The sequence below is a fragment of the Arctopsyche grandis genome, chromosome 8 (assembly GCF_051622035.1).
Source record: "Arctopsyche grandis isolate Sample6627 chromosome 8, ASM5162203v2, whole genome shotgun sequence".
Classification (NCBI taxonomy): domain Eukaryota; kingdom Metazoa; phylum Arthropoda; class Insecta; order Trichoptera; family Hydropsychidae; genus Arctopsyche; species Arctopsyche grandis.
Window position 1 is genome coordinate 19,384,746 of NC_135362.1, and position 21,951 is coordinate 19,406,696.

Consider the following 21,951-nt stretch of genomic DNA (forward strand, 5'->3'; position numbering starts at 1 on the left):
AGAAAGAGGCAGTTAAACCGAAAGATTTCGAATGCACCTTCGAGCATGTCCAAGTGCGGTGGAGATTACAAAGATTAAAGGGTTGCATTAGCGCGCGACACGAGAGGGAGAAGAGGGAGCAATATGTCGAACCACATGTGCGACGACTATGTACTCGTACATACTTTAATAGCATCGCCAAATGCGCGAACATGGCCGCTGCGAGTTTATTTTATGACTCGATGGGACATGCATTTTTCGGAATGTCGATTTGGCACTTCCACGTACTTGCCAAATTGCATCGGTCGTAAAACCGATCATTTAAAAATAACAAAACGCTCGTAATAAACCACAAACATTCTCTACCTCAGATATTGCACGCCAGAGGCGGCGGGCGGATTGATAACTTTGAACTGGGTTGGAAGGTGACGGGTACATTATTTTATTTTGTTTTTAGGTTTTGAGATTTTAGAATCAATTTGAGGATGAGGGTATTTTATCGTTGCTCTTTTTAATTTCTCATAGTAAGTTACGATGTGATTACCATTTTCTATGTACTATTTTACCTACATATGTACATAGGTATGTACATGTACTGATACTAATTTCCCAGAATTCAAAAGTAATAAAAGTAAAACATCATTACGCTGCAAACAAAATGTGTACATAATTGAAACATAAAATGTACGTATATACAAATGGATATTTCAAAAACACATAGAATTCAACGTAAATTATAAATGTTTTACTAAAAATAATTTTTAAGTACTAGGCGAGTTTTTAAGTAATAGTAATAGGCGAGGGACGCCTTCGGCAACCCTCGCATCAAGCGCCCTTGGTACTCGCCCTTTTGCCTTAGCCTCACTACGGCACTGATAAAAATAAATTAACTTTTAGCATTCAAAAATGCTGTGTCCTCAATGTGACAAGATATTCAAATGGCTTGATTTATCCCTATCGAGTAAGTGATGTCGAATTAAATTTTGTGGATGAATTTTGCGATTTGGGGGTCATGTTCTCAAATAATTTTTATTTTTAACGGCACATAGACAATATTTGTTTGCGGGCTACGAAAATGCTAGGATTCTTACTACGAGTTAGTAAACCTTTCCAGAGTGCGTTGGTACTTAAAAATGTTTATGAATCTCTAGTACGTAGCATTCTAGAATAGAATTTTCTTCCATTATATGGAGTACCACCCGTATGACTCATTCATTGAAAATTGAGAGAATCCAAAAACGGTCTCTCAGATATTATCTTTATATGAAATTTTATGGTTATTATCCTTGGCTATATCCTAGTGCATTCATATTAGGGGCGTTAGACTTCAACTCATTGGAGTCTAGTCGTGTTATGTTTCTGGGACAGCACTTTTTTAAGATATTAAATGGGATAGTACACAATCCTCAGGTAATCAGGCAATAATATAATCGATGAGAATTTCTAATTTACAAATTTTAGCATTTAAATATTTAAATGTTTGCAAGCCAGTTATGGGAGGGGAGGTGTTTGCAAGTTTTTTAAATTACAAAATGTATCTAATATCGATCAAAAATGACTGGGAAATTCTTTTCAATTAATATAGCTCTTGGCTACCGTTTGTTTGTGCTTTCATCTATTGAACTTGGGATATATGTATTTATAATTCAAAAGCATAAAATATTAAAAATATGTACATATTTACCGGTAGTATGGGTAACTGGTTAATTTAATTTAGATAGTTACAGTGCAGCAGTTTGCGGTTTATAGGCGACCGGGTGAAATGCGATTCATCAGTATGAACTTTGAAATGGATATTTCAGAACAATATATATACAAATGTATGTAGGTATATACATACTCGTATTCCTGCCGTAATGGAATCGATTTCTCTTGAAATTGATCAAATAAGATGATAATGTTCGAAGCTTTAATACAATTTAAAGTATGAAATATAGGTACATCATATTTATTAGCAGAACAATGTGGACGAAAATATTCAAACATTTAGAGATATACATAGTTACATATCTACATATGTGTAGTTATACACATAATAAAATCAGTGATGTATGTAATGTTGAAATTTTGCTTCTCAATTGGTTTTCAAATTTCATAGAGAAGTTTTCAGAATGGAAGATGAAATAATTTGGAAAATTGTTACAAATTCAAATTCCAAACATCCCTCGATTGCAATATAATCGTAGTAGTCTAAATTAATGTGTATTATATCTGAAATACATACGTGCATATGTATATTAGCAATCTTATAATTTTATCAGTATATGTACGTACGTAAGATATTTATATATACATATCTAGTGCTAATTTTTTATTGAAAAAAATAAAAATGTTGAAATTTGAAAATTTTCCCTAGCTATCTTCGCCATCGGTGTAAATGCACTTCCCCTTGAACTTAAGCACCTAGGAATTATTATCGTTTGATCTATGCACGATCATATCGATAAGAAATGTGTGATCTGATACGGAATGGCGTATTCATTCATCTTGAATTTACCGTACGCTAACCTAACCGCCGTGTAGATCAATCACGCAAAGTGCAGCCGCAAAGTTAAAAACTTTCTATTACATATTATATGTACTATATACTCACTTAATAAATATATATACATATGTGTGTATGCATAATAATAAATTTGCATGTTGCAGCGACAATAAGATCGATGGCCAGGATCTAGCACAACCTGACCCTTGCGGTTAAGTGCCGTGTTTGTAAGTAGATTGTATACCTCGGCACAACCACCTCGACATCTTCTCACCAATTTACCGCAATTAAAATTGTACATCGCCGTTTTTATTTTACGCAAATGCTAAGTCTGCCTCGAGGGCGTGCTCACTCGAGGTGGGCACCTTGATTTTTTAACCATCGTATGTGCGTATGTAAATTTAAATTTAATTATACGAAAAAACAGGAAAAGCAAAATCGGCGTCTAATCGTATAGCATGTACTATTTATTTATCAACAAAAAAAAAATAGCATAATAACGCTCACTTTAGATGTTTGTATCAATCATTTTCGACTGTCAAGTTTCAGTTTAAATTTGCATGTTACAAGTCAAACTTTCCGCTAACGTCTACCACTCATAATGTACGTTGCTTATGAAAGCGTTAAATAGATACGAACATACAAATGTCAATACATTTTTATTTATTTTTTGATAGAAACTTAAATGATTTCATAAAATTGTTATTGAATATAGAATTGAATATTAAAATATATTTAAATTGACTACATTGTAGGTGAATATATGTATATAAATAAACATGCATGCATTCGCAGTGTACGAATACACCTTTAGCAACCAGTTTCGTACAGATCTAGTTGCCTTCCAGGCTATCAACTTCTACTTCTTCCTCGTGTCTGAAATATTAGATCCTTATCTGCAGACGTGTGTTGTACTCTGACATACGCTCATTTAGAGGGCATAGATTTATTAGAAAGTGAGCGATTTGTTTTGTTTGTGAATCGTTCGAACACAAGTGTTCGCAACAGGTTGCCGAGCTTATTTTCGCATCAATCTTGACCGTAAAAAAATCAATATGTAACATTCGATCATTAATAACAGTAGCTCTAATTCATATTAAAATTGACATTGCTAGTTATTTCTTTTTTTTTTGTTTATTGGTCGTTGTTACTTTTAAATACATATATTAATAAAATAAACGGTACACATGTTAGCGTTCATATTATACTTTTTTTCATATGATCGGTTATAATTTTCGATATGAATATTACAAATGAATTCATGACAAATTATGGCATTGAAGGTTAAATTTACAAGTTGTCACAGACATTGGCGCCACACAGTTGCAGTCTATCAATCATTTGTTGGAATAGCAAAATGTTCAATTTGAAAATTATTTCGTAATGTATTCGCTATCCGTCGTTTATTTCAATATAATGGCCATTATACCGCGCGGACACGTCATCTCGATCGTATCAAACATCTCTATACTAATAATAGCCAACTCACAACAATACCCTGTGTAATTCTGATTAGGATAGCAAAAGCTCTCAAATTATGCATATACATAAATACTATATAATTAAATTTTAAAATGTTTTTTGAAGAATCAAATCATGTTGATAAATCATTTCGTATGATGAGCTACATAAGTTTTAAGCTTTAAGGATTTTCTGAAATTTGTTTAAATGTTTCAATTATGCTGTATGTATGTATTACTAAATCGTGCATGGTGTATTTTTATAAAAATAATGAATTTTTCATATTTACATATTTTCAAAAAAATATATTGAAAAACACTGGCTTGGGATATTTATGGAACCAATGTCCAGACATTTATCGTCAACAATTTCCAATAAAGTAATACGACCTGATTTAACCGGGCATTATTATGATTCGATTCTAGACAATAATTCCTTTTGTATATGTCGGTATGACTCACGGACAAGAATCGGTAATTCCTCAAGAGTGTTTACATCGCCAACTTGTTACAATCGCAATTTAAAAATATCTTCTGTATACATTGTACAATCGTATACATATGTATATTATATGTACATATTATTAGTCCTAATAACAAAATTATTTTTAAAAGTCAATCAAAAATGTATCAATCATTTGTATGCTTATAAACATGCATATGAACATACATATGTATGTACTTAACAACTATTTTTATCTCTTTATATTCTTTCGGATGAGTATCGCAATAAAATTTCTCATAAAACTTTAACGTTTTCTTGTTAACAAAATATAATCATAACGCTCGTAAATTGCACCGAAGCTCAGAAAAAGTATTTTATGTTTAACAATTTCGAGGCGTTTCTAAGGTTGTGTGGTACATCCCGGGGAAATAGTATTTCTTCCGAGAGGCTAACGGCAACACATCACCATATTGCCTGTAATGATACACTCTCGTTGTTGGGGTCTGAGATAAACTCGGACAGAAACGATTCATTTCGCTAACTTCATACAATTTTCGCGCAAATAAACTTTCTTATTAGCTGCCTTATGCTCTTACACGAACATTGATTGATTTCACCAACGTTGTTTTTATTGCTTTTGCATAAATTTGGTTCATATTATATGCTTGAGGCATCCACTATAGATCATAAACATTCACTTTTTTTGAAAAGATTCACAAAAGAAAATTTTCGACTAAATTTAATAAATTAATATGTAGTCGAATCTGAACTAAATTTTTTTATTAATTTTTGTTTTAATAATAATTGAGGATACTTTTATCGTAATAAAAATCACTTTCAAAATATTTTACGTCAAATAAATATACTGCTGTTAGATTTTATAATAAAGATTTTAATTTTAATCGATCGCTTGCTATGTCGGTGTTGAAAGGCGTGTATTTGTATGTATAATACATTGTGAAATTTGCTCAAATGCATGCATTATCAACGCTAGGTGATATTTGCAAAATGTGCATGCATCGAAGTGCACCGTGGTCGGTGCTGCGTCTAATTGGTTACTACAACCGCCGAGGTGAATAATGGTAAAGGCAAATAAAGATCTGGACCAGCCCGATCTAGCCGGATAATGAGCTTTCCCCGGTCAGGTGTCGTGTCGAATCACCTCAGATAACACCGTTACGGTCAACCATCACACGGCTTTCGAAAGTCATCTACTTCGATTGTCAAAGACGGCACACAAGCAGATTAGCGCAAACAATAGCGTCGGACAAATTCGACATCGGTGAATAATAACAATAATAAATGTTCTTAATGTATATCAATCGGTTATTTAATCGGCTTGCGCACGTATCGAGAAGTTTTCCGAACGTCAGCAGGGAACATGGAAAACGTGACTTGTCCCAAAAATCGGTGAGTGGAATTATAAATGGCGTCGTTATTGAAAAGATATACTAAATAACAGGTTGTTCCTGCCTAATGTACGTGACTCGAACTAACAGGTGGAGCAAAAGAGACTTCAACGAACGGATAAGCGGCTAACTCATAGTGTCGATACAAGAAAGAAAACGTTACTGTTTTGTTTTTTTTATTTAACCGGTTACCGTGCCAAAAATGCAATCTTATCTCCGAATTTTTTATATGTGCTTTGATCGAAACATCTGCTTAAATCTCATTCAAAAATTCAGAAGTCCTAGAAAATAATTTGCCAATGCAAATATCAAATACATACTATGTAAATACGAATGACATAAATTTTTTTAGCCATTGCATTTCATTTTTTTCTTATTCCATGTACTCAAGAAACTATCAGCTTGCATATATCGCTGATGCCATAAGATAGCACACATATTTTAATAATTTTCAGTAAATCATTAAACACTTCCCATCACAGGGAAAATTTTTTCGACCGTAATTTTATTGTTATTATTTTATACATAAATTTATTTCGTGATTCTGTTTTTATATTTCATGTATAGTATGTATATAATATGAAAGTACATATGTATATAAATATAATTTTCTATATCTCATATGTTCATATGTTATTACCGATAATAGCGTTCATCAAAAGCTTTCTTATTTATACAAAACGGAATTTGAATTTGAAAACTATGCTTATTGTTTCAATAGTAGTTTATACTTAATACTCAATCTGATATGAGTAATTAATAATAATAATCGTATATGTAAAATCAATTCTTATATTGGTTAAATTTAAATATTTGTATAAAAAACCAGCTTTAATTTTTTACACTTTCGTAATTACTAGAATAAGATCTGTGTTGAAATGTATACGTTTTTACTAATTTAATTTAATTCCTTGGAAGTTGCAAATGAGCCTAAATATTCATTGATTCGTAGTAAATGCAATTCATCGTATTGGTTGCATGTCCAATCTCGGTTTCTCATCTCATTTGTTCAATAAAAAGGTAAGTAGCCTTCCAACGCTATTTGATTGCCGAATTTAAGTGCGTGATAGCATCTAACGAACACCATTTACTGGGCGTACAACAATAAAAGGTACTTGAGTAACAAAGATCTTTGTTATTTTCTTTGGAAAGATATTCGGTAGGTCGGATCATCTCATGCGAGAAGAATCATATTGACTCCATCTGACAGACTAGATGTATGTCTTTCTGATTATTACATTTGTATCGTACAATATCTACGTGGGCGTCTGTTCGCTCAGCACAAAATTAGGTTAACCCTTTCATACGCTTTATTTTTATATTATTTTCACGGGCAAATTATTTTATAAATATTGTGACAACTCGCAAAGATCAGAATGTTGGATTAGGTGTGTTATAAAGAGGTGACCACCCACCTACGTGGACCAGAAGCGACACCTCGCTAATGAAGCTCTCTCACCTGATACTCACCTGCTTTACATATTCAGATGCTTACCACACTATTTACTCAGTGCAACATCCATAAATCTACATCTACAAAGCCTCGACGAACAGCGCGAGCCTCTAACGGTTTGCGAATATTGGATTTTAAAATTTCACCCCTTATTGTTCGCTAATTGTGTGCGGTGCGCGTTGCACAACCGTTATTGTTGTGCATACCTACGAGCGAAAATATTCTCGTGTAAGCACATGTTTCTGTCTGCGGATTTCAATCGACATACCGGTATGCCACGTTCATAACAAACGAATATGGTATCAAATGGTATCATCTCGAGGAATTTTCCTTACTAATGAATGGTTTCTGTCTTCAGTTCTCAGGCAGGCGCAACGTTCACTTGCGCATAAACAACGAAGAAGAAACACTGTTGCACATATACAAGGCCGATTTAGCAATTTTGCAATTGAAAAATTTGTGGTAAGGTGTACGGGTGTACATGAGGAACATCTGAATTTTTTAACCCATTTTTTCGTATATAAAATATTTAAAGGTATCATCCGCGAACTGCTTATTACGTACTTGTGATAATTATTATTTTATCTAAATATGTACCTAGTAACAACAGACGAAGTTTTGTGATCATGGGAAAATTTGAACTCGAGATTTTGACTGATCACGTTTTCATGATATAGAAAAAATGTGTGTGTCTGTGTATTTTGGGAATTTTTTGAACACCGTCAGTCCAATCGAACTGAAATTTAGTAATATTGGTTACTAAAATTCTTATCGACACGACGAATTTTTTTTTCAAAGTTGACCGGAAATTGTACCTCCTCTTATAGGTCTCCTCTTTTTTTAAGTTTTTGAATTCAATTATCTCCCAAACCGCTAACTGAATCGGACTGAAATTTTTTTATATGTAATATAAATTATAATCTTTTTAACATTATACTTTTTGAATATTTTTACCTGAACCGGTAGTAGTACTTTTACTCAAGATAATCGAGGTTTTTTATGTTTTTCTCAGAAACCTTTTGATTTATTGAACTGAAATTTCATATCTACAAGTTTAAGCTTAATACCAAGTTATGTATAAACTTCGGTAAGCATCCGTCAACCGGAAGTGGCAGTTTAGTCTTGGTCGATTTTTCTTCCACTATTTTTTTCGACCCCTTAAACATGTGTGTTCTTCACGAAAAAATTCAAGTATAATTCATGTATCAATTTGATGAAAATAACAAAAAAATCATTGAATTTAATAAACCGGAAATGGGATTTTTTCTTCTTAGAAAGGTCAAAAATGTTGTGGCCACTATTCTGTTCACACCCCTGAATGTATCAAGCTGAAAATTTATATTTGTATTATCTATGTACTAACTTAGAGCTGCTAAGATTTTGGCCAGAATTCGTAAACCGAAAGTAGTATTTTTTTTAGTAGTATTTATAACAATATTTCATTATTTTATTTTGTCCTTGTAAATTATTTTAATCTTATTGATAATAATTGTGTATAATAATGATAGTGATTTTAAGTAATAAAAAAATTGAACAAAATCCTAAAACCGGAAGTAGAACTTTTGTCTTGTGCAAGTTTCCATACGTTTGCGCTCAATTTGTATCGAAAATGCTGTCATAGCTATTAGTATTTCATAATGCTGCCGGTATGTGTGAATGTGTCTGTACAGTTCAATATCGATTTTTTTCCAACCTTATATTCCTCAAATACATACATAAATTCATGGGCTGGTCACACCTGAATTTTTATCTATATACGTAGTAACAATAGATGAAGTTTTTTTTGTATGTAACTACAATTTATGTTTTGCTCTTATTTAACTTACATCATATTCGATACGATTACATTTATCAAATCAGAACACGGTTGAAAATTTAATATTTCTTTGACCTTTCTAAAACTTTATCTAAATATTTTATGGTTTATTATTCGATAACCGGATAAAATCGAGTATTTGGAAATTTTACTACGATTAATTATATCAGTATTTGCAATATTTTTAATGATCACATTCGATATTGGTAGGTCAATTTTAGTAGCCAATCTTCCAATGTTTTAATCTAGATTTACTTTTATATCTTAAAAACTAACAGCCGCTGTAAATAAACATTTAGTCGTAACTCTTTTCCGTTTATATCCGGGAACCAGTTCAATTTATGTTAAAACAAAATTTCAAAAGTCTGCCTCCAGAATACGCACTCATAACGGGGTATTCATATCGTCAATTGAAACATTAAACGAGCAAATTCTTCAGTGAGAGGTGTCGAAATTGGTAAAAACGAAGTCGAGACGAGGCGACGCGATGCAACGGTAAGGGCCGCGACCAGGTGTCGGCCGCGGCGTGAGGAAGATACCATCACAAGGTCAAACTCTGCTCACCTCTGCTGGCGAGTCCTCATATCCACCGTTGAAAATAAGAATTGGGAGTGTGAAAGTGTCGGTCGAAAAATGTGCCGGAAACCCACCATATAATAAAACTGTGGTCACCACTTCGACGGGCGAGTTTCGCTCTATAACTTTCTCCCGTCCCCGAGACTCGAGATCCGCGCTCTCGCGCGGCTAAAGATTCTATTTCCGGTACGGTGTGCAACGTATGTATGTATGTAATTGCAACAGTCGAGGGTAAAATGTGTGTGCGTGCGAATTGTTGTCCATCGGTAACCAATGGCCGCCGCTCATCTAACACCACCTCCTGGCGCTCGCGAGCCACACAAAGGCTTCACTCCAGAGCGGTCTGTCAATTTAAATTTGCTCAAGGTAAAGGTGATGTAAACGCTAGAATATATCCATTATCTACCCCTTTTGCATGAAAAGTTTAATATTTTATCATATTATATTATTATACGTCACAACAAAAACATACATACATACATATGTATATCTACCTATATTTGATATTTGCCTGAAGAAAAAATATTTGATGAATGTCTTTCTAGTGATGACGTATTAATACGAAACATGGGCATAAAGAATTCTGCATAGGTCCGATGTACTCAATTAAGTATGAAACGCTGTATTCTCAGCACAATGAAGACACATAGAAAACAGAATGAGTGGATGAGAAGTATGACAAGGGTAGTTGATATAATGGAGAGAATGAAGCAGGGCCGCGTCTACTACATACATATGTATATGTACAAATGTGCGCAACACACAGGCGGTCGAAACATAAAGGCGGCCGAAATAAATGAGAGTCGAAAATATTATATTCCTTAAAAAATACGTAACAAAACATCGTACTTTTTAAAATAAATTTAAGTTGTCTTGTTGTATACTTATCGATGTCTGTTTCAAGTTACAAATTGTTAACACACCCGAACTAAGGCTTCCAATCCCGGGATCCCGGTGTTTTCTGGTACCGTGAATCCCGGTGCTGAAACTAGTCTGAATACCGGGATTACGGTGCTGGCAGAAATTTCTTTAAAAATATTATTTTTACAAAAATAATATGGAAAAAACATGAAACAACATTATATAATGAACAATGGTGAGATGAGCAATGACAATCATAGTCCATTTGTTTGCCACCCATTTCTTCCACCCGTTTCGATGCCGGCTTGCCGTTTCCACGAAATGGTATGAAAGTAGTACTTTTAATTTAGAGAATCAAGCTTTTTTATGTTTTTCTAAGAAATCCCTTAATTTATTGAACTGAAATTTTATATCTAGAGTTTTAAGTTTAATACCAAGTTATATATATGTATATAAAAGTTGGTAAGCATCCATCAACCGGAAGTGGCAGTTTACTCTTGTTCAATTTTTTTCGACCCCTTTAACATGTGTGCTCTTCACATAAAAATTGAACTATAATTGTTGTATTAATGTGATTAAAAAAAAATCACTTAATATTAATTTAGTTATGAATCACTAAATTCATAACCGGAAGTGGGATTTTTTCCTCTTAGAAAAGTCAAAAATGTTGTGACATCGATTCTTTCCACGCCCTGAACATATTTAGCTGAAAATTTATATTTGTATTCTTTTTTGGTCGGAATTCGTAAGCCGGAAGTAGAACTTTTGTCTTGTGTAAGTTTTCCTACATTTGTGTTCAATTTGTATTGAAAATGCTCATAGCCGGTATGTGTGAACGCGTATGTACATACATACATATGTTCGATTATCGAATTTTGTTTTTTATCCTTCTTGTATTCCTCAAATACATAGATAAAGTCGTAGGTTGGTCACATCCAAATTTTTTACATAAAGTAAATATAATTGAAGTTTTTTTTATATTAGGTGGATTGTTTCGATGAATAATTACTAGACGGTAAAAACTATTTGTAAAAAACGAATCAATGAATCAAAGCAATGTTTTTTACTTTATTTAATTACATTTTCGGATGTGTTTTATTTAATCTTAGAAATTTATGGATGCGAACCGAAAATTTAAAGAATACAGCCAAACTCCCAAAATTAGTACGCCAATATGTGATTATTTTTTGCGTGAAACATCGGGTGAGTTTGCAAAATGCAATTGAACAAATTTTTCTTATACATTTGAAATCCCGGTGCTGGCACCGGGATCCCGGGATCGGAAATTCCCAGCACCGCAATCCCGGTGCTGAAGTAACCTTCCGGGATTGGAAGCCCTAACCCGGACAAATAACAGGATAGTAGGTATATCTTCTGTCCGCATCGAGCTAGGTTTTTTTATATTCTATTCTATTTCTTCAAGCATGTTGAGTATTAGTTAGTCATCAAAATAACAATGTCCTAGATATGAGAGTCATCAACGTCGTCTGGTCCTGTTCAGAACTAAACATTTTGGTTTTCTGTCTAATTTTTATTGTGATTCAAATTTTCAACACTATACCCCTAATTAATATGATTAATATAAATGATGATAAAATTAAAGAGTTGGCAGATTTAAGTTTGCACACAGGCGGCCAAACTCCTACTACGCGCGCCCCTGGAGTAAAGAGATTGAATTGGCAATGGGTAGGTCACATAGCTAAACGAGTAGACGAAAAAAGGACAGAAAAAGTGTTGAAATGCTACCAGAGAGAGTGTAAAAGGCTGAATGGAATAAATGAGATGGATGAAAGTTACCCAAAACAGAGACGAATGATTTTAGATTAATAAAACTTAAAAAGAATTTAAAAAAATTTCCATAATTAAATAAGTGATTTATAACATACATATGATAGTTACAAATATATTTCATATTTGTTCAATTTTATAAAGATATTTTTTCTGTTTCTGATTACGTCATCTATCAATAAAACCACTTCTATAGAATTTTTGAAACCTTGAAACCTTTTTCCGTTGGTGTCAAACTTTTGAGTAATAATTAATGTATTGAATTCGACTAATTATATATGTATATATTTATGGGCATAAGTAAATCTCATTCTAACATCTAATATATAATTTCGAAAGAGACTTTGTATGTAAGTATTGTTGGTTGGTAATTTCGTAAACAAGTCAAAATTTCTATGACGATGAGTCGATTTTTTTTTTCGATTCAAATAAATTTAATAAAAAAACAAATTAATATTTACTATTAGATTCGCCATGTTTACGCTGTTTATATTACAAATACTGAGCGAAGGCGGGTAAAACAACTAATATATTATATAACTAACTAGCTGAGCCTGGCATGCGTTGCAATGCCAGAATTAGGCATGCAATTGCCGTTCCCGTTCCCGTTCCCGTTTTAAGTTATGATTGGAGCTCAAATAACGCCTCTTCAAAGCCGTGTCGTCAAACACCAACTGGTAACGTGGTTACCAAAGAACACATTTCCTTGACTACACAATGGCGCTTCAAACTTTCGCGTCGGTAAAATCGTAATTACGAATATTATTATTAAGAGGTTTTTTCCCGTTTTTTTCACAGTGAGTTTCCCGGACATGCATACAACAACTCCTGAAAGTTCCATCGTAATCGGTTGAGTGATATTATTACTACGTCGTACTGGATTTTATGCTATTTTGAAGAATAGAATGGATACAATGTTCGGTGTGTATTTTCGAATGCACTTTGCATGTCCCGAAGGAGAGCGTGTAGAAGACGTAATTGCGCGTCCAACGGGGCAGAAGTGCTCTCTAATGATCACGATGCATATCAAACGAGGTCACGACCATTGGCCATCTCGAGCCCTGCCGATCCTTGCGGACTTTACCATTTTCCATTTGCAGCTCGACAGCTTCGTGCCATATTGCGGTGAGCCAGAGGACGCCCAAGGCGACAACGAAGACACCCCTCGACGGTCAACATTTATTTATCGACCATTCTCACATCCCAACAATACATGTATGTAATATAATGTGAAACGTTGCGTAACTAATCTTCGATTAAAATTACAATATTGGAGATGTTGAATACCCAAGTCTATCAGGTTATCGATACCATTTATCATGTTTCGATCAAGGTCGATGGGAATCGTTAATGGCTTGAACTTTCAGGTAATTAATAGGCTTTCTATTGTCTATGGTGCTGTGCAGATAGTTGAAGCTTGTATTTTTGAAATAGAACCCAATTGGTTATAAATGAAAAGTAAAATCTCTATCATAACTTATTAAAAATCTATACGTATTCTGTGTCAATCAATCAAAGAAAAATTTTATATGGTTTGAAACAATTATTAATATTGCATTTGTTATTATTTACATACATCTGCGATTAATTTAAGGTAGACTTTCCAATGTTTTTTTTTCATCCACTGGTTTTCCTTTATGGCTGAAGTTGTAACGCTGAAACGGTACTTCTCTTTGTTTATCTTGGATCATCTCAATATTACCTTCCTGGTCAAAAATAAGTCTGACTGTCTATTAAAAAAGCAACTTTTGATATGATCTACATATTTTATATAGGTCGAATTATTTCAAGTCAACTTTGGTTTATTTTATTTCTTCGGTGTCTTCCGGGTTGGATATGAATTTAGCGTCGTCGTTCCAATTAGAGGTATCGATACGAGATATATTGGTTCGTGAAGGTAGTGTTGGGTTTAATCGGTCGGATGACCCGCACCCATTACAACAAATTAGAACGGCTCGCCGCGAGAGAAACTCGGCTTATAGACAACCACTATATGGCTATAGTGCACTCAGATCGGTGAACCGGATCGAGCGTTAATGGAAATTATCGGGAAATTTTTCACCGAACCACTTCTTAAGATCAATTTTACGCAACAGATATTTTTTGAAATATCTCCGCGATGGGACACATTTAATTAGCGGCCGAGACTGACCCTTTCAGCGCTGGTGAGTCTTAGATCTACATATGTAGTTCTATTCATACATATGTATGTACACACTCGTACAAATAGTACATATATATTATAGGTATTTAGATTAAGAGAATTGGAAAATGTATCTACATACTTACATACATATATGTACATATGTATACTCAAAAGGGGTCTACGAGCCAGAATGTTAAATTACAGAAAACACAAATATCGGAAGGCAAAGATCGAAAATCGAAAGATCTTAAGTCGAAAGATCAAAAAAAAAAGGGTGCATGGTAAACGGTACATACTCACTTAATTTGCGCCAGCAGGGTACAACAGGAACAAGAGGAACAGGCTTTTCCTCATTAAAGTGTGCGCGCAGAATACGGGAGAAAAAGCCTGTTCCTCTTGTTCCTGTTGTACCCTGCTCGCGCAAATTAAGTGAGTATGTACCGTTTAGCATGCACCCTTTTTTTTGATCTTTCAAATTAAGATCTTTCGATTTTCGATCTTTGCCTTCCGATATTTGCGTTTTCTGTAATTTAACATTCTGGCTCGTCACGGAGACCGACTCGAAAGCTATCCTCCAGGAACAAATAATTTAATAAATTATATTTACGTACATATTAGAAATAGAACATTAACTAAAATATCCGTATCATTATTGATATTAATAGATAGATAAATAAATAGGAAGGAAAATATTTTCTTCTTAGTAGTAATCCTTCATTGATACAAGTTAATAAATGTTAAAAAGGCCGACCGTACATTGAAATCTATTTTATTATGTATATGTATAATCATCATATTGATATCATCAAATAATCTAAAGTAAAAGTTTTTTGAAATTAATTATGATGTCATAAAATAAAATACATTTAAATAATTTTTAATAACAAGATTTTTGTATTGAAAAAATATGTTTGCAAATTTATCATTTGAGACCTGTTTGGTATCATAGAACACTTGACTTATATACATACATATGTAGTAGTGTTAAATGTTAAGGATTTTTCGCGCTTTGATAAGTTATAGGTTGTTATTTTCTTACAGGCTGCACATATTTTCGATGAAAATTTGTGTTAATCGACTGATTTGTCGAAAAACATGCTGCGTTAGCGCTATCTCTGCGCTTTAAGGGTCAAGGAAAAAAATGACGTGGTCGGTTGTGGCGGGCACGCGCGCATTAATCATCTGGAATTAGGCTCCGGCCTGAGTTCCACAATGACAAAAACAGGTTTCGGTCCCTAATCTGAAGAGTAATGTCCGGTGAATTGCGCGCGTGGCGCTTAATTAATTTACACCGGCGTCTGCCGACAGGATTTATAAGTCCGTTTGATGGCGGCCGGGGCCCCCACGACTGACTAATGGGGCCCATGCCGACAAACGCTAATCTGCCACCATAACCACCATCACCACACGTCCTCAACATTGCACACAACATGGTCTCAAACGTCAACACTCTTCAACGTCGAGGACGATGACACAATTCTGAAAGGAGACATAATTCTCCGCCGTTTCATTCAAAAGTGAACTGGATCTCCAGCACAGCAGGAGTCGACAATCGGTCGATTTGTGTGAATGTGTTTTTGATTTGTTCGTTTTTTTTTCTAGATTGGTTGATCATTTATAGCATACGACCTGTTTTTAAGTCGACTGTATCCTATCAATGAATTTTTTTTTTGTTACAATAGATAATATCAAAAATTTTCAGTTAGGTTTTTAATACATAAATCTTTTACATCTGTACGTCTACAAAATCATTCACAATTGAAGAGGTGATGGGATAGGTCATCGAAGGAAAAAAGTCCGGAAATTGATCATTAACATTAGTAGTTGTAAATATTTGAACGACTTCAATTACAATATAAAACCAAATTTGCTTAATTTCCTTTTACCTTTTATGAAAGAGGTCGTGCTTCAGATATATGTACATATACATATACATGTACCATTTCATAATATTCCTTTTTTAGTTCACAAACAATCAAACATAACAGTTCAGAATCAATCAAGATCGTTCAAATTTAAATTTGCTTACAACTTCCTAGTGTACATATAATAACACAAAAGTACCGATACGAAGCTGAAACTACTAAGTTCACCGTAGTCAATTGATCTGCTTTGATAATCGTGAAAAATATTGCTATGACGTTGTTAATTTTCACTACAATACTAGAAAGAAGAGAGTGTGTGCTAGATTTATGTATGTATCTACATACATGGTATAACGTTCCATAATAGGAACATAGAGCTTGCTCTCTCGGTCGATTAAAGCTAGGTCCTCTCGTTATCGCACACGTGACGATATCGACACACGACTGAACCGATCTGCACAGTTGGAGTGTCTGTTGTCCAATGGTGGTAGTAGGTAGTTGGTAGCTGTATGTAGCCGATGGCTATGATCCCGCCACCGCCGTTAACAGTACACACGACATTCAGCAAACAATCGCTGAGATATTGAGGCGAGTCCGCATGAAAAATGTCCTCGCCGCCAGCGTTCGCTTAACGACGGACTTTAACGGCGACTAATAGTTTTTCGGTTAACTGCACACCAGAGCCACCGACTGTACCCATATATTGTGAATATATTAAAACCATGGGTGTGTGTGCTTCGCGTTTTGTGCCCCCGACTATGAATGACGTACGAGATGGTAAATTACGCGAGAAGCTAATCGAAATGCAAAAATCGTTTCGGACTCATTAACGAATCTCTATCTTATGAAATACTACTTTTCTTGCCTCGGGTTAGCGATATAGCACAATCCGTTTCAATAACGATCATTAGTTCTATACGGCTATTTTATATAGTGTCATAAAAGCAGGTGATCCTCTCATTAATAAAGTCTTAAAGAAGGAACGATTTTTAACTTACATAATATTGGGTAAACCTTTTGTATGTTGATACGTAAATAAGTCAAACATTTCAATGGTGGTACAGCTCGCCCCTGCGATGTCAGTCGTACTAATTTATTATTGGCGTAATTTATTTACAGTAACAATAATGCCAATATAACCATTTAATGTTAGCAATAATACAACGAGATATAATATATAGACTTGAAAATCATAGTTGTCTAATACATACATATATTATAATATAGATTTAATCTAACAATAGCATGTTTTGAATACTCACTACGTACCTATCAAATCCTACGCAATATTTTATTTTTGTTTACACATGATTGTTTTCCATTCTCAAAATAAACTTAACGAATCAATATGCTAATCATATGCAAGATAGAACTCAGTATCAATAAATAAAATTAAAGTTTAGTCGCATTTTAATTACATTTAAATAACCTCTTATTAATCAAATCGTTCGGTATTCGCCGTATTTTTTATGGCTTAACAAACGTCGTCGATAAAGCGTAGTGATTAATTTTAATGAACAATCACAAATATACGTATACACGCGGGTATGTGTTTTTCTGAACGTTTTTACCAGGAAGAAACGTCGAAATGCCGCAGACAATTATAGAAACAATGCATCATGTCGCTTTTTTGCATAGCAAACGTATAATCAGCCTTGCCCTTATAAAATACATATATCATTTCCATATCGGGCAGAGCTTGCGAATATTAATGCCAATCATTAACTTTACACGACACCGTGATATAAAAATAAAGAACCGTAATGCTAATGCGATAAACGGTAAAAAAAAAAAAACAATTCGACAATCGTATTATAATTCATACGAGAGTCGGTAGGTATCATCGGTCGAGATTGGGAAATCGGAAACGGAAACAATTGCACTTGTGCGTCGGCTCGTTTTTTAGTGCTCGTATATTATTTTTTGAAGATTGTCAAAGGTATGGTGATGGCCGGATCCTGTGTATGCGCTGATGGATGGCTTGTCATACTGTTTTTGGAATTATTGCATGAGCACGATATGAGCAGATATGTCTCTGCCACGGGCCAGATGTGGGGGGCACTGTGAGAAAGTTGAAGAGTGAGTGATAGGCGAACTCGATATATACCAAGTACAATATAAGAAAAGAAACGCAGGTAGGTGTTAGACATTTTCTGCAGTCAAGTGGCGTAACTGCAGATTGATCACTGTCCCTCGGGTGATGCAATGCGCATCAACAGAGCAAGCAACCTCTCGATCATACCCGATTGCATCGGAAGATATAATGATATCCTCATACTTAAACTGTTTCTTTTAAAATGAATTGATTCTAACGTAAACCAGATTGGAAAATTTTTCGAGTTATGACTATTTGATGTAATAAATGATTACGGCTTAAATGTTTGTTTACATCCACTTTTCATTGTTAACAATGTCGTTTATTATCTTTACTCAAGCGATAAAATTAATTTAAACGAAATCTTAACTTCATCTTCAAAATATTAAAGAATTCTCATATTCTCATACATACATATGTACATATGAACATACCAGTGGCGTGCCGGGAAAATCTCCCTATTTTTACAACATTTATATTATCGCACAGCCTCACGTACTCACTTCTATTTACGTGCGGGAGCAGGATACAAGGGGACTAAATGACTTCATACCGAGTCCTGTAATGCTGTGTGACAATGAAGCTAATAAAAAGCACGCTTCTGATACATACATACATACATATCTAACTAACAATAATGCATAAATACATACATACATACATATGTATATAACAAAAATGATTGTGAACTGCGATTACGAAAAACCTTCGAAGATTACGCTTCGATTTATTTTATGAATGAACGAATCTGGTTGATCCAATTTATCGGCATAAAATTTTTGCTCTTATTTCTTTAACTTCATCAACCATGAAAAGTGGTTCTAAAATGTCAATTGTCAACTATCTGAACAGTCAAAATGTCAAGAATTAGTTAAAGTACACATATTTTTCGAACAATATTTGAATAATTTTCTTGTAGGGTGAAACGTCTTTACAATTTTCTCAATACTACATATGTACATACATACCTATGTACATATTAGGTTCATCTCTTAGTTTTGAAATATGGTAAATATTCAAGAAGACATTGGGATTATTAATTAAATTAAGTTTATCTCGCCCAAATATATATATAGTAGCATATATTCGGGTCCGCCACAATAATTGATGAGACAATTTTGTTGCGTCAGAGCAAGGTAAAAACAATTCCTAATAGCCAAAGCCATTGTTGGCATCGTAAACACGTTTCTTTACGGGAAAAATATATTGCAATGATTTTGTCGCCCACAAAAGGATGTCGGTCTCGTTCACATAACCATTAATTTCTAAGCTCTGAACTCATCCACCGGACCCCGCATATCTACTACATAATATAATAAATACACCATGTGGCCATTCATCAAACAAATGTCGCGTGAAAATTCAACGCTTACCAAAACAAGACAACCGAGATAGTTTCGTTTCCCATTTAGCGCGCGAGGAGAAAATTGACCTTTCACAAATATACAAATATGTTGAATGGATCTTATTTACGACCGATAAATCTTATAAAGTACATAAAATATCAACCAGATTCAAAGAAAATTGATAAACAACATATTTTACGGGAGTTGACGCCAAATTATACTACACCAAGTTCATATATAAAAGCTGGACTTAATTTCCACTGATATGCTTCATCGCGTCATCATCACCTGGAAACACGTTGATATTATACAAGGCTTTTTATGCAATCTACAAATAATTAATCTCATATTGCATGTAACGTCTATTGAGTGCTGAAATAGGGTCTCGGTTGGGTATGACACGATTTTTTTTTCAAACATATAACATTTAAATGACCGAGTAACAAATGTCGAACTAAATACCAGTCGATTGTCGGCAAACGATCCTCCGTATCAAATCTCGTCGTATTTACGACTCTGTGATCGCAATCGATTAATTTATTGTATTGTTAGAGTGTTGATTGCGTCCAACTTGAAATGTTGACTCGTCGGCAACAATACGGCGTCGATTCCCCGATAATTATCGCTAAAGATCAATGTGTGCGATTGCGCGATCAGGTTCTAGAATTGTGCAAGTAAACGCATCTATAGGACTGTTTCGGCGTGAAACATGTGCAAAATCCAAGCATACGTTCTCGTCAAATAAACTACTCGAATAATACTTCAATTGCGTCCAACAATATAGTATTCAAATGTGGTTTGGATCGATGACTTTTCATTCACACCATGACCTTCAAATCATTTGCCTTTGTTTTCATCTAAGGACGAGCATATTTGAGTTTGATAAACATTTTTATCATATCCATCATTACAAAGGAACATAATTGCGAAAAATCCTGTTGACCCACTTGCAATTGTCGTCATCAAAGTCGTCAATGCTCAATCCAGATTCCAGACGTATTGAAAATCTGCCTCTTCTGTTTGTATCCTACGCGTTATTGATGGGCCACTCGCTCGTCGCCAATCCTTTCAGCTCTATACGTTCAAAATATTGAAGAAAATTGTTAATTCTCTCGAAGAGATCCCCAACATCGACTTATCCTTTTTACTGTTTCCACTTTGAGTTTTATATACTTATATAAATTGATAAGGATATATGTAGTGTACTCGTCGAGTCGTGATCTTATTATCATCGGTGTTGAAGTTGGCGTCCCTTGGGCACATATTATCTAATTCACGAGCGTAAATTTGTAATTTTCAAAGCACGGCCGTGCCGATACTATCTCTCATATTGGAGAAGGCTGTTATCGGCTCAGTTCACCCTGGATGACCCTAACCTTTAAGCTCCCTACTCGTCGATTGTGCCCTTCTGTCCTTCCGCACGAAGAGGAATCATTCGGATCCTAATATGGCGCAGTTGACCGATCAGGAAGCCTGGGGCTCGCTGGAATATGTAATAAGCTTCACACCTAACCGGGCACCATAAATTCTACACAACCGTATCAATTGTTCACGCGTTCGAAATAAAATTTAATGCTAAAAAAGAAGAAAATCTTCAGATAATATATTGTTAAAAAATTGTTTTGAAAATTTTGTTATATTAGGGATAGGTAATATTCTATTATCCATATGTGATCGAGCGAGAACAGTCTGCATGTGGAGTACATGGGAACCGTGGGTCAACGTTTACACTCGCCTAACTCCTTTTCATTACCTGTTAGCCATCAGCTGTTAATTCATGAGTAATAAACCATTTACGCCTTAACCCCTTGAGCACAATAGGAAATCGAGAGGTGAGTGGAAGCTGCGCGACTTAACTCTTCGTGAACCGCAACGATCATTCGCGATAAAGCCTTAAATGCCATGCATTTTGTATGAGCGTATAATAGCATATATGTACATACATACATACATATAAAAAAATGAAACATATGTATGGAGATTACAATTTCATCATCATTATAGAGGTTCAAAATAATAAAAAAAGAGAAAAGAATATAATTCAAAGTAATGAGGGGGAAATTAATTTTAATTACGCTACTAAAAGGTCAAGTGTAATGACGAAAGCGAGACTATTCTTGCCATCGTTTATATGTATGTATGTACATATTTCCGTTTTCTACAAAATTAAAATTTAACCTCGCCTATCAGTCAGCGTGAAAGTAAAATGAAATTAGCGTACATATCC